The 17,230-nt window shown below is 37.4% G+C and overlaps 1 pseudogene; it reads left to right on the top strand.

Moving 5' to 3' along the window:
- The first annotated feature begins 2,148 nt into the window (after positions 1–2,148).
- LOC101705397 (akirin-1 pseudogene) overlaps positions 2,149–17,230 on the top strand; it is a 51,317-nt pseudogene continuing 36,235 nt past the window's right edge.

The raw sequence follows: 17,230 nt of genomic DNA, 5'->3' as shown, positions 1-17,230 counted from the left end.
CAGCTGTGTTCGGAGGCGGGACCTATGGGTGGTTAAGGGAGCATTAGCACTCCAGACTCATCAGTGGATTGATCTATTGATGGTTCACAATTAAACGTACTAGGGGGAGACAGTGGACACATAGGAGGTGACACCTAGCAGGAGGAAGTAGAGAAATGGGACCAAGTGACCACAGATTGACTCTTCTGAAAAACTGAGCCAACATTAATTTTTCCTTCCTTTTTTTTTGGTACCAGGGATCAAACTTAGGAGTAACCTTTCCTTCTATATGGTGATTTTCTCAGGTACTTCATCATAGCAACTGAAAGCTGACCAATGGAGCATCTGTGGGGAAAAAGTAGTTGAAACTAAATAAAAGGAAATCACATTTGTAACATAAGACTTAGAAATTTGGGAAATTGTTTTCTTTTAAACTTCTCATTTACTGATAAGAGACAATATTAGGTGTCACACTGACTTGTTCCATACCCTAAAGATCTTGTTTTAGATTATAGAAAGCAGAGCAGAACATATGCGTCTTTATAAGAAGATAAATATTGCAATTCACTAGATTGTGATAGGATTGGATCATTTAGTCTTTAGATTCTGTATCTGGTAAGTGTCCTGTTGTCACAGTATTATGGGGGAAATGAGTCTGACAGCTGGCCTCAAAAAGTCCACAGTCTCTTAGAAAGAAAAAAACCCCAAAGACTATGTAAAATTATAGCCAAAGGAGAAGTGATAATAGCATAAGTTTTGAGACTTATGCAGGAGACAAATACATTTACAAAGCAAAGATTAGTTTAACTTCCTATAAGTCACAGGAGAGAAGACTCTAAGAACACCTTGCTGTGCCTTGAAGTATATGAAGGATTTTTCTAGACTTTGACAGAGTGTTAGAAGAGCTAGATGACAAGGTCATTCCGTGTGGCAATGAGGTAGAATAAAAGCAACTATGAGGCCTTTATTCGTGTACTGAGATCATGCAAGCAAGGGACCAAACCCCAGCATTCCAGTTTCTCAAGACAGCATTGGATGAGGGTCAATCAGAGGACAAGCATGCCAGCCAGGTAAGCATCTCACTGCCTTAAAGAGCTGCACACAAGCTTCCAGAATTCTTACAGACCTAAGAGGCTTGGAGTAGGGGTTACAGGAAGGGAAGACAAGGAGGACCTAGTCCTAGTAGAACAGCACTGAATTGGAGAGAAGAGAGTTTTAGTCAAGACTGTTTCACAAGGAGAATTTGTAAAAAGGTCCTCAGCCTCTCCTCCCCAAGAGTGGATGCAGCTAGGCTTGCAGGACACATTTGTGAGTTTTTGTCTGAAGCCCCTTTCAGAACCTACAGTGCAAAAAATCTGAGGAAGGAAGCTGATTCCCCCATGATGCCTAGCAAGTCAGGCCCTCTTATCACCTATCATTAATTCTGAAGGATTTCCAGTGAAATTTTGACCTGAGCTGTCTTCTCAGTCACAGAAGAGGGGGAAGAGAGAGAGAGAGAGAGAGAGAGAGAGAGAGAGAGAGAGAGAGAGAGAGAGAGAGAGAGAGAGAGAGACAGGTTTTTCATTACATCAAAGGGACTAGAGCACTGGGTGTCTTCATGGAGTGGTGGGGAGATGTGACTATTAATTGTGATTGTCAATTTGATTGGATGAGGCAAGGCTAACAGATCAGTGAAGTTCACTTCTGGATATATCTGTGAGGTGTTTCCAGAGATGATTGGCATTCAGGGCAGCAACTGAGGGGGGAAGATGCACCCTGATTGTGGGTGGCACCAATAAACAGGTTTGCAGCTTAGATGAAACAAAAGGGAAGGAAGAAAGGAGTCGACACCTTTGAAAAGTCCCATCCTGCTTGAGCAGGTGAGTATTTTGTTGCTTTTGCCTGTGGACATCAGACTCCAATTTTAGCCTTCCTATATGGATTTATATGGGTACCTGTACAGGGGTGATACAGGTCTTTGGTTTCACGGTAGTGTCATATTCTTCATCCCTCTTGTACAGCAACATCCGGCTTCTTTAACTGAGAAGTTATTGCATCCTGTGGATCTCACAGATGTCCATTATAAACTCTCCCACTCTTCATCCCTAAGTGTACCTGTGAGATCCCCTTGTGTAACTACCAGTTCCATTCCTCCAGAGAACCAACCAATACTAAGGGAAGCCCGTGGTCATGACGCTGCCTGATTGGGCAGGGGCCAAGGTGCTATGGGCTTTCTGGTCACCAGAACACATTCGGACATTGGCATTAGTGGAACTGTTAGAGGAGTCAACCTTTTTGGCTGGGTAAATGTTTCCTGATGAAATGGGTACTTTGGCCTGGACATTTTGCTTTCATCAGGAGGGACAGAAGAACTCTGTTGACTGACATTTTTCCATATGAGTCTAAGGAAGAGACCCTAAATCCATAGCAGTTGAATTCAACAAAACAGCAGGACAGGCAGGCTTTTTTTTGCATAGGACAGTGACTGACTGGGGTAACTCTAACATTTTTGAACCCCTTATTTAGATTTGGTGATACAGCCTAGGAGAAAGACTTTGGTATGATTTATTCTGTTTTTTCCATTAAGTTTATTGATACATTTTAGTTATAAAATACAGTTACATTCATCATTGGGATCTTGTATCTTTACATGATGTATCTTGATTCTTACTTATTTCCCCTTCCCCTGACCTCCCTTCACCCCCTCCACCTTTCCCTATTTGCAAAGATTTGTTTCCATTTTTTCTTTTCTCATATTTTTTCCTTTCTCTTCTTTCCTTTCCCCTAACACTCTCACTTCCCTTACTCCTTTAGACCTTTTCTTCCTATTACACAATATGAATTATACATTTTAAAATTACAATATCAAAAATCAGAGGACATTACCACAGATTTTACAGAATTTAAAAGGATATAGAAAGCATATTACAAAAGTCTTTTTTGAAATAAATTTGAAAACTTCTAAGAAGTACCTTGGAAGACAAATTAATGAAACTGACTCTAGAGGAAATATAAAATTTGAATAGCACCTATTAAAGAAAGTATATTCCTAGCTTGAAAACCTACCTATGTGACAACAACAGGCTCATATACATTTTCACCGATAAATTACATCAAGCATTTAAAGCAGAAAAAAGAAAGAACACTTCTCCCTCATTTTGGGAAATAATTTTGTGCTAATCCTAAAACTGGATAAAGATAATAGAAGAAAAAAAAGTATGAACACAGATAAAAATTCGTTTTAAAAAACCAAACTATTAGAAGTCAGATCTGGCAGTATGTAGAAAGCAGTTTTATTATAGGGAGGGAAGTGCTGGTTCAGCATTGGAAGTTCCACCCCACATAAGTCATCATTTTAACAGAGGAAAGGAAAAAGCCATATTATCCTGTCAGTAGTTGAAGAAAAAATACTGGACTAAATTCTACAGCTGTTCATGCTACAAGCTATCAGGAGACTAGAAGTAGACCAGAACCTTCTCAACAGATAAGCCATGTGCTCCATACTTCCAGAAAAAAAGCAATGTATAAATGGAAAAGATACAATGCTTTCTCCCTAAGGTGAGGAACAAGGGCAGATATGCCTATTCTTCTTCATTTGTCCATTAAACTTTGAAACATAGGTCCAAACCAAAATAATATGGCAATAAAAAGACACAATTAGAATAGGATTGGCAAGGTAGAAGTAAAATGTTTATATGTAGATGAAATGATCATCTACAGAGAAAATACTAAGAAATCTCTAGGAGCCTCTAGAACTTGTATTTGAATTATTTAGAAGGATTAGAAAACACAAGGTATATATAAAAATTCAGGTCTATGTATACTTGCTATAAATGAAGACTTGGATATTGAAATTTAAAAGTTATGTAGGAGTAAAAAGGACATAGAAAAGATAAAAGAAAAAAAAAGATACTGAAAGACATTTAGTACCTCATTTTAAGACTTCCTCTAAAGCTACAATAATCAAGGCAGTGTTGGTGTAAGGAAAGACATATAGATCACTGGAATAAAACAGGGAATCTAGAAATAGAATCATGCATATATGGTCCACTGAGTTTTGAAAGATTATTTCACATTAACATTTTATAGAACATCGACTCAGTTCAAGAGCGGAGGGAAAATATTGTTTTCAGCCAATTGCATTGGAAAATCTGGTATCTGTATATAAAAACTTAACCTCAACACTTTATTTCCATACATAAAAATAACTTGGAAGAATCTATGAACCTAAATATGAAAGCCTAAAACTATAAAACTTTAAGAAGAAATTATAGGCAGAGGAGGCTTCCAGGTCAGTGTGCCACAGCTGCCAGCACAAAGGAGGCCTCTAGGTTAGTGTTTCACAGCTCCCAGAGTAGAGGAGGCTTCCGGGTCAGCATGCCACAGCTCCCAGCATAGAGGAGGCTTCCAGGTAGGCGTGCTACATCTCCAAGCACAGAGGAGGCTTCCAAGTCAATGTGCCATAGCTCCCAGCACAGAGGAGTCTACCAGGTCTGTGTGCCACAGTTCCCATGGCACAGGAGGTGAGCTATGCAGGTGCCAGCAGCAACCCCCACCCCATTCCACCCCCATCAAAATGAGAAGACATGGAAACAAGCCTCAGAACCAGACTTCAGATCACCTTCAGAAAGCCCAAAGGGAAAGGAGATGGAACACTCTGATACTCCACAACCTGGACTCCCTGAACTAACAATGAATGAGGAACTGAATAAAATGAAATCAGAAATAATTTCTCACATAACAGCAGAGATTGTGCCCATAGTGCAAGACATGATTAATATATCTAGAGAGGACACAGAAAAAAAAAATAGAGGAGCTGAGGAACATGATTGTATCCCAACCTAGAAAATAAATGGAATTCATAAAACAGATGCAAACAGATTTCCAGGAGATTAAAAACTCAATTGAAAGCCTATGTAGCAGATTGAGCCAATGTGAGGACACATTTTAGATACAGAAGATATGGTTGCAATTACTGACCAGGAAAAGAAAAATTACTTTAAAATTATAAGGGACCATGAGAAATCACTCCAGCAGCTGCTAGATAATGCAAAGAAGAATAACATAAAACTGACTGGAGTCAATGAAGAAACAGGAGAGAGTGCAGATGACATAAAAAAAAAAAAACTGTTCACAGAAGTGATAGCAGAAAACTTCTCAAGCTGAGGAAAAGAACCTGACATACAGAGAAGTGAGGCATATAGGACTCCAACTAGCTTTGTTCAAAAAAACTACACACAGGCATATAATTGTTAACATTCCAGAAACTCAACAGAAGAACAAAATTCTACAAGCAATTAGAGAAAAGAAACAAATCACATACAAACAAAAGCCCATCAGAATCACAGCAGATTTCTCCATGCAAACCCTCAAGGCAAGAAGAGCATGGAGTGATGTATTTCAAGACCTAAAGGAAAACAAACTCCAACCCAGATTGATGTGCCCTGGAAAAATATCTTTCAAAATTGATGGTGAAATAAGATACTTTCATGACAAAGAGCACCTTAGGATCTTCATGAATACCAAACTTGCATTCCAAACATTTTTAGACAAAATCCCAGGAAAAGACAAGAAAGATCACAACCCCAGGAAGACCAGCAGAATGAATCCCCTGGGAAAGATGAGAAATTAAAATCAAAGGGGGAGAATCCAATAGAAAGAAAAAGTCATGGCAATGATAACTCAATACGTATCAGTTATAACCATCCATGTTAATGGTCTCAACTCACCAATCAAAAGAAATACACTGGCAGAATGGGCCAAGAAGCAAGATCCAACAGTATGCTGTATAGAAGAAACACACTTAATTCAAAAAGAGACTCATAGAGTGAAAGTTAAAGGGTAGAAAACAATATTCCTTGTAACAGGAATCCAAAAAAAAGCGGGAGTAGCTATTGTCTTTGCAGACCAAGTGGATTTCAAACTAACACTGCTTAAGAGAGACAAAGAAGGACACAACATCCTTGATCAGAGAACAATCCAAGAGGAAGAGATGACAATCATAAATATCTATGCACCAAACTATATAAAACAAATACTAGCAGACATGAAAAAATGTATAAGCACTAATACAATGGTAGTGGGGACCTCAATACCCCATTGTCACAAATAGAACAACTAGACAAAAATCAAGCAATGAAATACTAGAACTCAATCAAAGTCTTGAACATATGAACTTAACAGATGTTTACAGAATGTTTCACCCCACAAAATGAGAATACACATTCTTTTCAGCTGCACATGGGTCATTCTCCAAAACAGACCACATACTCACTCATAGAACATATTGTAATAAGTGCAAAGTAATTGAAGTTATTCCCTTTATATTATCAGACCATAGTGCAATGAAATTGGAGATCAATAGCAAAAGAAACTGCAAAAACTCCATAAACACATGGACATTGAACAACACACTTCTGAATAACTAATGGGTCACAGAGGAAATTAAAGAAGAAATCAGACAGTTCCTTCAATTAAATGACAATGACAATGCAACATATCAGAATCTATGGGACACAATGAAAGCAGTCTTACGAGGGAAATTCATAGCACTGAATACTCATATTAGGAAAACGGCGCAAGCCCAATTAACCTGATGTTAAACCTCAAACTTCTAGAAAAAGAAGAGCAGGAAAAACCCAAAGCCCATAGAAAGGAAGAAATTATAAAGATCAGGGCAAAAATCAATGCAATGGAGTGTAAGAGAATGATAAAAAAAAATCAACGAAGCAAAGAGCTGATTCTTTGAAACAATAAACAAAATTGACAAACACTTAGCCAACCTTATCAGAAAAAGGAAAGAAAAGGCACAAATGCATGCAATTAGGAATGAAAAGGGTGAAATTATAATGGACCTGGCAGAAATCCAGAGGATCATCAATACCTACTTTGAGAACCTATATGCCAATAAGATGGAACATACAGAAGAAATGGACAGATTCCTAGATACATATGAATTACCAAAGTTATACAAAAAAGACCTAAAAATTCTAAACAACCCAATATCAATCAATGAAATTGAAAACATAATTAAAAACTTACCAACTAAGAAAAGCCCAGGTCCTGATGACTTCACCACTGAATTCTACAAGACATTTAGAGAGGAACTACTGCCACTACTGTTTAAACTCTTCAATGAAATTGAAAGGGAAGTAGTACTCCAGAATTCATTCCAGGAAGCAAGCATCACCTTAATCCCCAAAGCAGAGAAAAATGCAATTGAAAAAGAGAACTATAGGCCAATCTCACTAATGAACATAGATGCAAAAATCCTTAAGATACTGGCAAATAGAATGCAGCAGATCATTAAGAAGATCATACACCCTGACCAAGTCAGATTCATCCCAGGGATGCAGGGATGGTTCGACATACACAAATCAATAAATGTAATACACTATATCTATATAGCTAAGGACAAAAAACATATAATCATCTCAATAGATGCAGAAAAAGCATTTGACAAAATCCAGCACACATATATGATAAAAACCTTACAGAAAATTGGAATAGACTGTCTCTAGGTCAACCTTATAAGAGCCATCTATGAAAAACCAACAGCAAATATCATACAAAATGGTCAAAAACTGAAATCCTTCCCACTAAAATCAGGAACAAGACAAGGATGTCCACTATCACCACTCTTGTTCAATATAGTTCTGGAAACATTAACCATGGCAACTAGACAAGAGAAAGAAATAAAAGGAATAAAGATAGGAAATGAAGAAGTCAAATTGTCATTATTTGCAGATGACCTGATACTCTATATAGAAGACCCCAAGAACTCCACCAAAAGTCTTCTAGACTTAATAACCAAATACAGTCAAGTAGCTGGTTACAAGGTCAACACACAAAAATCAATAGTTTTCCTCTACACCAATGACAGACTCACTGAGAGAGAAATAGGGCAAATAATTCCTTTCACAATAGCATCCAAAAAACTGAAATACCTAGGAATCAACCTAACGAAAGAAATCAAAGACCTCTTCTCTGAAAACTATGGCACTCTGAAAAGAGAGATGGAAGATGATACCAGCAAATGGACAGACATCCCCTGCTCCTGGGTAGGAAGGATTAATATAGTGCAAATGGCCATACTTCCAAAACTGCTATATAGATTTAATGCAATTCCAATTGAGATCCCAGCAGCATACTTCATTGACCTCGGGAAAACAATCCAAAAATTCATTTGGAGCAAGAAGAGACCCAGAATAGCAAAAGTAATTCTAGGTAACAGAGACATGGCAGGGGGTATTACAATCCCCAACTTGAAACTATACTGCAAAGCTACTGTGATAAAAACAGCATGGTACCAGCAAAGAAACAGACCTGAGGCCCAGTGGAACAGATTAGAAGATGCAGAAACAACCCCAGACACACTCAGCCACCTCATCTTCTATAAAGGAGCCAAACACTCTCACTGGAGGAAATATAGCCTCTTTAATAAATGGTGCCGGAAAAATTGGGCCTCAACTTGCCAAAGATTAAAACTAGACCTGTATCTCTCACCATGCACTAAACTAAAATCAAAATGGATTAACAATCTAAATATTAAAACAGAAATGCTGAACTGGCTGGAACAGAGTTTAGGTAGAACTCTTGAAGATATTGGTGTAGGAAAACACTTTATGAACAAAACCACAGTTGCCTGTGAACTAGCACAAACAATCAACAAGTGGGATCTCTTTTCATTAAAAAGCTTTTGCAGTACAAGAGCAACCACAAGCAGTGTGAAGAGATAACTCATACTGTGGGAAAAAATTTTTACAAGTGGTTCCTCAAACAAAGGTCTACTATCTCGAATCTATAAAGAACTGAAAAAAATCAGACCTCCTAAATTTAAAGACCCAATCCAAAAATGGGCATCTGAAATGAACAGACATTTCTCAAACAGAGAAGTAGACATGGCAAATAAACGTATGGAAAAATATTCAACATCACTGGTCATTCAAGAGATGCAAATGAAAACAACACTGAGATTCCACCTCACTCCAGAAAGAATGGCTGCTATCATGAAATCAGCCAATAACAAATGCTGGCAGGGCTGTGGGGAAAGAGGAACCCTGCTCCACTGCCGGTGGGAGTGTAGACTGGTGCAACCACTGTGGAAATCAGTATGGAGATACCTCAAAGAACTAGGACTGGAAGTCCCATTTGACCCAGCTCTTCCACTGCTGGGGATCTTCCCCAAAGAATTAAAAGAATCATACCACAGTGATATATGTGCACCCATGTTCATAGCAGCACAGTTTGTAATAGCTAAAACTTGGAAAGAGCCCAAATGCCATCAACTGGAGGCTGGATAAAGACAATGTGTGTTTTTTATAAAATGGAGTACTACTCAGCTATAAAATTGAGAAATTAGAGACATTTATAGCTAAATGGATGCACATTTAGGTGATATTCTTAAGTGAAATAAATAGGACACACAAGTGTAAATACTGAATAGTTTCTCTAGTGTGAGAAACTGAAAGTGTAAATAAGGACTAAATTGTATAATAGATAATGTGAAATAAGAAAATGGGCAAAGGGGAAGGGGAAGTGGGAGGAGTAAGGGAAAGGAAAGAAGGGAATGGAATTAGTATGAGAAAATGAAATTAAGGAAACAAAATCTTTGTAAATAGGAAGGGATTAAGGGATTGAAGGGAGGGCAGGGGAAGGGTGAAAAAATAAGAACCAAGAGAGTATGTAAAGGTGCCTATTTCCATTGATGAATGTCACTATATTGTACACCTAAAATGTACCAATAAAAGGATATACAAAAAAAAGAGAAGAAATTATATGGGAAAATGTTCATGATTTTAGGGTGGGCAAGAATTTCCTAGGATACAAAAACATGATGTATGAAAGAAAGAAATTGATAAATGAGAGTCCATCAAATTTTAGAACTTCAAATGATATCGTTAAGAAAATGAAAAGTAGTCCTTAAACAAACCATATTTATAATACATAAAACCTATGACCAGAACATATAAAGAACTATAGACACCCTAATTAAAAAGTAGGCACAAGAAAATGATAAATAGCCAGTACAGCACAAGGAAAGTTGTGCAATTCTAGAATCAGAAAAATACTAATCAATATAATAACAAGATCATATTATATACTCATTAGGGAGTTGAAGTTAACGTTTTACAAGAACAAATGTCAGCTCAGGTGTGAACCAGTCAGAACTATCTAATACTGCTAATGTGAACGTAAAATGACAAAACCATTTTGGAAAACAATATAGAAATTTCTTGTATTACTGTTAAGAACCAACAGTTCTGTTCTTAAGCTTTTACTTAAGAGGAATGAAAACAGACGTTCACAATAGATTTTAACATACAAGTTGACTAACACTTATCTGAAATTCTTGGGACCAGAGTGTTTGAGATTTGGATTTGAAATCCACTTGATCTGCAAAGATGATAGCTACTCTTGCTTTTTAGGGGTTCTTGTCACATGGAGTATTGTTTTCCACCCTTAAACTTTCAGTCTATGAGTTTCTTTTTGAATTAAATGTGTTTCTTATATGCAGCATATTGTTTGATCTTGCTTCTTTACCCATTCTGCCTGTCTATTTCTTTTGATTGGTGAATTGAGAACATTAACATTGATGGATATAACTGATACGTACTGACTTATCATTGTCATGACTTTTTCTTTTTGTTGGATTCTCCCCCTTTACACTTAATTTCTTGTTGCAACTGATGGATTCATTCTTCTGGACTTCCTCGGCTTGTGATCCTCATTGTCTTTTCCTAGGATATTGTCTAAAATTTTTTGGAGTGCCAATTTGGTATTCATGAAGTTCCTAAGGTGCTCTTTGTCATGAAAGTATCTTATTTCTCCACCAATTTAGAAAGATAGTTTTGCAAGGTACATCAATCGGGGTTGGTGGCTGTCTTCTTTTAGGCCTTGGAATGCGTCACTCCAAGCTCTTCTTGCCTTGAGGGTTTGCATGGAGAAGTCTGCTGTGATTCTGATGGGCTTTTGTTTGTATGTGATTTGTTTCTTTTCTCTAACTGCTTGTAGAACTTTGTTCTTCCTTTGGGTTTTTGGAATCTTAACTATTATATGCCTATGTGTAGATGTTGTTTTGATCAAGGCTAGTTGGAGTCCTATATGCCTCATTTATCTGCATGTCAAATTCTTTTCCCCTGACTGGGAAGTCTTCTGCCATCACTTCTGTGAACAATTTTTTAATTTCATCTGTACTCTCTCCTGTTTCTTCATTGACTCCAATCAGTCTTATGTCATTCTTCTTTGCATTATCTAGCAACAGCTGGATTGAGTTCTTGTGGTTCCTAACAAATTGAAAGAAATCTTTCTTTTCCTGCTCAGTAATTTTAATCTTCTATATCTGAGATTCTGAGCTCATATTGGCTCATTCTGCTGTGTAAACTTTCAAAGGAGTTCTTAATTTCCTGAAAATATGTTTGCATCTGTTTTAGGGATTCTATTTGGTTTTTTTATTTTTTAAAAAATTTTAAATATATATATTTATTGGTACATTTTAGGTATAAATTACATTTACATTTATCATTGGGTGTTTGTATCAGAACATGATGCATCTTAGTTTTTATTTTTTCTCCCATTACCTATGTACCCTTTACCCCCTCCACCTTTTCCTATCTACACAGAGTTTGATTCTATATTTTTTTCTCATAATTTTTTTCTTTCCCTTCTTCCCTTTCCACTTTCCCTTCCACCATCCCCAAACTCTTGGACCTTTTCTTATTTCAAATTATCAATTATTCATTTTAATCATTTTCATCCTTATTTACACTTTCAATTTTTCACACTAGAGAAACTATTTGGTATTTACACACATGTGACCTATTTATTTCACTTAAGTGTATGGCCTCAATATGCATACATTTACCTATAAATGTCTCTAGTTTCTCATTCTTTATGGCTGAGTAGTACTCCATGTAAAAAAAACCCCACATCTTCTTTATCCAGTTTCCACTCAATGGGCATTTGGGCTGTTTCCAAGCTTTAGCTATTACAAATTGTGCTGCTATAAACATAGGTGCACATATATCACTGTGGTATGATTCTTTTAATTCTTTGGGGAAGATTCCCAGCAGGGGAATAGCTGGGTCAAATGGGACCTGTAGTCCTAGTTCTTTGAGGTATCTCCATACTGATTTCCACAATGGTTGCACCAGTCTGCACTCCCACCAACAATGGAGAAGGGTTCCTTCTTCTCCACACCCCCACCAGCATTTGTTATTGGTTGATTTCTTGATAGCAGCCATTCTTTCTGGGGTGAGGTGGAATCTCAGTGTTGTTTTCATCTGCATCTTTCAAATGACTAGTGATGTTGAACTTTTTTTCATATGTTTATTTGCTGTTTTTACTTCTTTGTCTGAGAAATGTCTGTTCATTTCAGATGCCCATTTTTGAATTGGGTCTTTGAATTTGGGAGGTCTGATTTTTTTTTCAGTTCTTTATATATTCTTGATAGTAGTCCTTTGTCTGAGTTACAGCTGCTAAGTATTTCTTCCCGCATTGCAGATTGTCTCTTAGCTCTGTTGGTAGTTTCTCTTGCAGTGCAGAAGCTTTTTAATACAAGGAGATCCCAGTTGTTGATTCTTTGTGCTAGCTCCCGTGCTACTAAAGATTTGTTCATAAAGTCTTTTCCTATGCCAATGTCATCAAGAGTTCTACCTAACTTATCTTCCAGCAAGTTTAGTGTTTCTGGCTTAATATTTAGATCTTTAATCCACTTTGATCTTAGTTTAGTGCTCGGTGATTGGTATGGGTCTAGTTTTAATTTCTGACAGGTTGAAATCCAGTTTTTCCAACCCCATTTATTAAATAGGCTATCTTTCCTCCAATGAGGGTAGTTGGCTCCTTCATCAAAGATGAGGTGGCTGAGTATGTCTGGAGTTGTTTCTGCATCTTCTAATCTATTCCACTGATCTTTGGGTCTGTTTCTTTGCCAGTACCATGCTGTTTTTATCACAGTAGCTTTGTAGTATAGTTTCAAGTTGGAGATTGTGATGCCCCCAGCCATGTCTCTGTTGCCTTGAATTACTTTTGCTATTCTGGGTTTCTTCTGTTTCCAAATGAATTTTTGGATTGTTTTCTCTAGTTCTCTGAAGTATATTGTTGGAATTTCAATTGGTATTGCATTGAATCTATATAGTAGTTTTGGAAGTATGGCCATTTTCACTGTGTTGGTTCTTCCTACCCAGGAACAAGGGATATCTTTCCATTTTCTTATATCCTCTTCAATCTCCTTCTTCAGAGTGCTGTAGTTTTCAGTGTAGAGGTCTTTTTCTTCCTTTGTTAGGTTGATTCCTAGATATTTCATTTTTTTAGATGCTATTGTAAAAGGAATTATTTTCCTAGTTTCTCTCTCAATGGGTCTTCTATTTGCATATAAAAAGGCTATTGTTTTTTGAGTGTTAACCTTGTATCCAGCTACTCTACTGAATCTGTCAATTAGGTCTAGAAGACTTTTGACTGAGTTTTCTGGGTCTTCTATGTAAAGTATCATATCATCACCAAATAATGACAGTTTAACTTCTTCTGATATAGTCAGCAATACCATAGCATCAAGCACAGCTTAGAAAATGACAATCTGTGGTAGCTATTAATCTATCACTTTTAACTATGTGAGTTAAATTAAAACCAAGGACCAACCCAACATAAGTTTATATTGAATAAACTCTTCAATATAGCATCTTTCCCCTTTGGGGTGGGGAGCTAAAAGGAGTTGGGGAGGGAGGGACAGGTAGAAAGAACAGGTAAGATTAACAGTGAGGCCAAAAAACACAGAAAGATCACACAAACTCTAAGAAGTTGTTAAAGGCAAGAGAAAATGACAGAATGAAAGAACAAAGATGTGAATAGAACCACCTAACAGCAACAGGGAGGCAAGATACCAAATTTACTTTCCTTTAAACCTAATGATAATGAAGAGAAGGAAAAAGAGAAGAAAAGAACAGTAGGGGAGAAATCTGACTTCAGTGCAGAAAGGAACAAATGGGGAGATGAGGGGCAATGTGGGACAGTGAGAGAATGAGAAAGAGAGAAAGAAAAGATAAAAGAAAGAAAAGAAAGAAAAGTAAAACTTTGAAGAGTAGAAAAAAAGTAAAAATTGAGAATTAAAAATAAGAAAAAAATTTTTTTTTCTTTTTTGCAAATAGCACTAGAAATTATGGGCCTCCTTCAGGGTATGTCTCTGTTGTCACAGAAAGCAATGTAGGAATCCCTGTGCATACACAAGTCAATGAGTCTCAGCAGCCCAGCAGCAGACCAAGTACAGTGGTCTCATGTGCCTTTATTGCAGAAGTTCTCTTTACTTTTCTGCTGAGCTTCAGTTTTCTTCCAGAAGCCTGAGAAGCCCTCTTTCTGTCACTAACTTCTGCTCTATCTTGTGGCGCTCAGGACAAGGTCTTTATAGTCTCCTGTGCCTCTGTAGTGTGGGATGAGGTAGTAAAAAAGCCAGAAGGTAGGCAGTGCACGGCGGGGGCGGGGGGGACTGAGCATTGGGGCGCTAAGCGGAACTCACCGTGCCATGGGCGTGGCCCAGGATGGCCGCAGGACCCCAAGCTGCTTGCCTTGTCTCACCGGGGCCGGTCACTGGTCACTGGTCACCACAGCTTTTTCTCCATTTGTTTACTATGTTGTGATTCCATCATGTTCCTCAGCTCCTTTATTTTTTTATCTGTGTCTTCTCTAGATTTATTAATCATGTCTTGCACTATGGGCACAGTTTCTGCTGTTATGTGAGAAATTATTTGTTATTTCATTTTTTCCAGATCCTCTTTTGTTGCTAGTTCAGGGAGTCCAGGTGGTTGAGTATCAGAGTGACCCATCTCCTTTCTCTTTGGGTGCTTCAGGTGATCTGGAAGTCTGATTTTGAGATTTGTTTATGTGTCTTCTCATTTCAGTGGGGGCTGGGGGTGTGTGTGTTGCTATTTGCTCCCTGCCTCTGTGCTGGGGTTTGGTGGTAAGGTGGCCCAGAAGGGTCCTCCTGGGTGTTGGGAATGGCTCACCTCCTCTGCCAACTTTAGTGTGATTTATTTATTTATTTTATTTTATTTTATTTTTTTGGTACCAGGGATCGAACTCAGGTCCTTGCACTTGCAAAGCAGGTGGCGAAACCACTGAGCTAAATCCCCAGCCCCTACTTTAGTGTGATTTAAATGTTATCACCAGGAGTAGGTGTTTTAATTATAATATAGGAGCCAAAAATGCTTTATTCATTTAGGTCAGCACTTACTAAAGATGATTTACTTTAATTTTAAAAAAAGAATTAATTTTTAATGAAAAGAACTTCAATGACTATGTTAAGGGATTTACATACATTATCTCATATAATAGTCACAGTAATCTTATAAAATAGCATTTAAAATTATTTTTGTTTTTTTGATGCATTTTATTATACAGATGAACAAACACACCTAATAAATATGCCCTGCTGAGCACCAAAGCCAGAATCCTTTAAACAGTAGTAATTTTCCCACACCAAGAAAGCTGTTACCTTTAAATGTTTTGACGTAAAAGCAGATGTTTTTATCTTTCCTATGTTTGTGAGTTTTGGATGGATTCTACATTGTTTTGGTTTTATCTGCATAAGGCACCCAGAAAGGCATCCTGAATTTCATCAGATCCTTTCTCTCTGTGCCTTTCAATGCCTTCTCATTGTGTCAAGAATGATTACATGATGAAAGCCAAGAATGGAAGAAAGATTGCACACAGTGACACATATAAAAAATGTTATTTAAATGGTGCTATTACTGATGAAAGAAAGATGGGAAATAGTGGTGAGGGAGGGAAAAAAAGCAGTATTTCATAATATTCAGAAATATTTTCTAATAAAATGTGAATTTGAGAAGTCTGTTCAACTGGCAGTGTAGCTCACTGTACCTCCTTAGCAAGTACACTAGCCTCAGTTCAATCCCCAAAAGCAAAAATAACAAACAAGTGAAAAATGAATAAATAAAACATTTTTTCTACACTGATAGAAAAGAAGTTCTTTGTTTTTACATATCATATGTAATCAGTGATTTCAGGAACAAAATCAAATTAGCATCATAGGGCCTTTGGTGTTAAGCATTTTTTTAGGATTCTCAGGGCAGTATTTCTGGTCCACGCACATGTTACCATTCTAGTACTGATATTCAGGATGATATACTCAGCATGACATTATTTTTGAGGCAAGACATTATTGCCACCTTTTACCTAGGGAGGCATAGACCTAGATATAATTTGTGGGCTGGAATTTAATAGATTCATAACTTAAACAATTAATAAAATGCACAACATAAAATTTATACCAATAGAGCTATTGTGAGGTTTACATGAATTTAATGTACACAAATAATCCATTGGGATTATTGGCCTACTTTAGTTATCTAATGTACCAGGTAGGTTTACACTGGCCACCTGCAGAATTAGGTATGGAAGGATACAGAAGGGCTGACTGCATGCTGGAGATCTGAAGGATCCAGTCAACAGTCAAAGGCCTGGAATGCACTACGGAGTCTCATGTGAATTCATATCAGGAACTTGAAGGGTTTGCACTGGTAGTGTGGAGATAGAGACCTAAAGGCAATGGAGAAGACTGGAGCTCCTCCAAAGATGCAGAAGCCAGACTTCCTTCTTCTTCCCCTTTTTATTCCACCCAGGCTACAAGCCTATTGGTTGGTGCTACTCACACCCAGGGTGAGGCTTCAGTACATCAATCATCCAGGCACATCCAGAACTGTGCTAAACCAATCAGATGGGCATTTCATGTGATTAGTCTTTTTACTGATGTTTTCTAAACAAGGACACTACATTCTGGTAAAGTTATATACCTCTTTTAAATGTGAATCACCTGATATGATGACTAATTCTTTCAGTTAGAAGTCCATGATCATTCTTGAACTTTAAGTTATTATTACCTCGTCTTGCATTATAACATAAAATAAGACAAATATTTGCCATTGTAGTGATGTCTTTCAAACTGTATCCTCTGCTGCTAGAAGTCAGTTGCTGTTGTGTATAGTGTTGTGGAATTTGTCTTCTACCCCATTTCTAAGACATTTTATCTTGTAATTACACCCATTAGTGAGCCAACTCCTAGCAGTCATTCTTGACTTCATTCTGTCCCTCATCCATGCACTTAAAACCTACAAAGCTGTCAAGCCCATATTCTGAAATAATTTTAACTTCTCAACCTTGTCACTGTGCCATTACTTTTCATTTGAAACATCACAGTAATCTCTATATCTATCTCTCCATCCCAGATTCAACTACTTCAGATGCTACCAGAGAGATGATACTAATG

The sequence above is a fragment of the Heterocephalus glaber genome, unplaced genomic scaffold, assembly GCF_053883595.1.
Source record: "Heterocephalus glaber isolate CG9 unplaced genomic scaffold, H.glaber_assembly_v1.0 deba00001724, whole genome shotgun sequence".
Taxonomy (NCBI): Eukaryota; Metazoa; Chordata; class Mammalia; order Rodentia; family Bathyergidae; genus Heterocephalus; species Heterocephalus glaber.
Note: the sequence above shows the minus strand (reverse complement) of the source record. Positions and strands in the feature narration are given on the sequence as shown.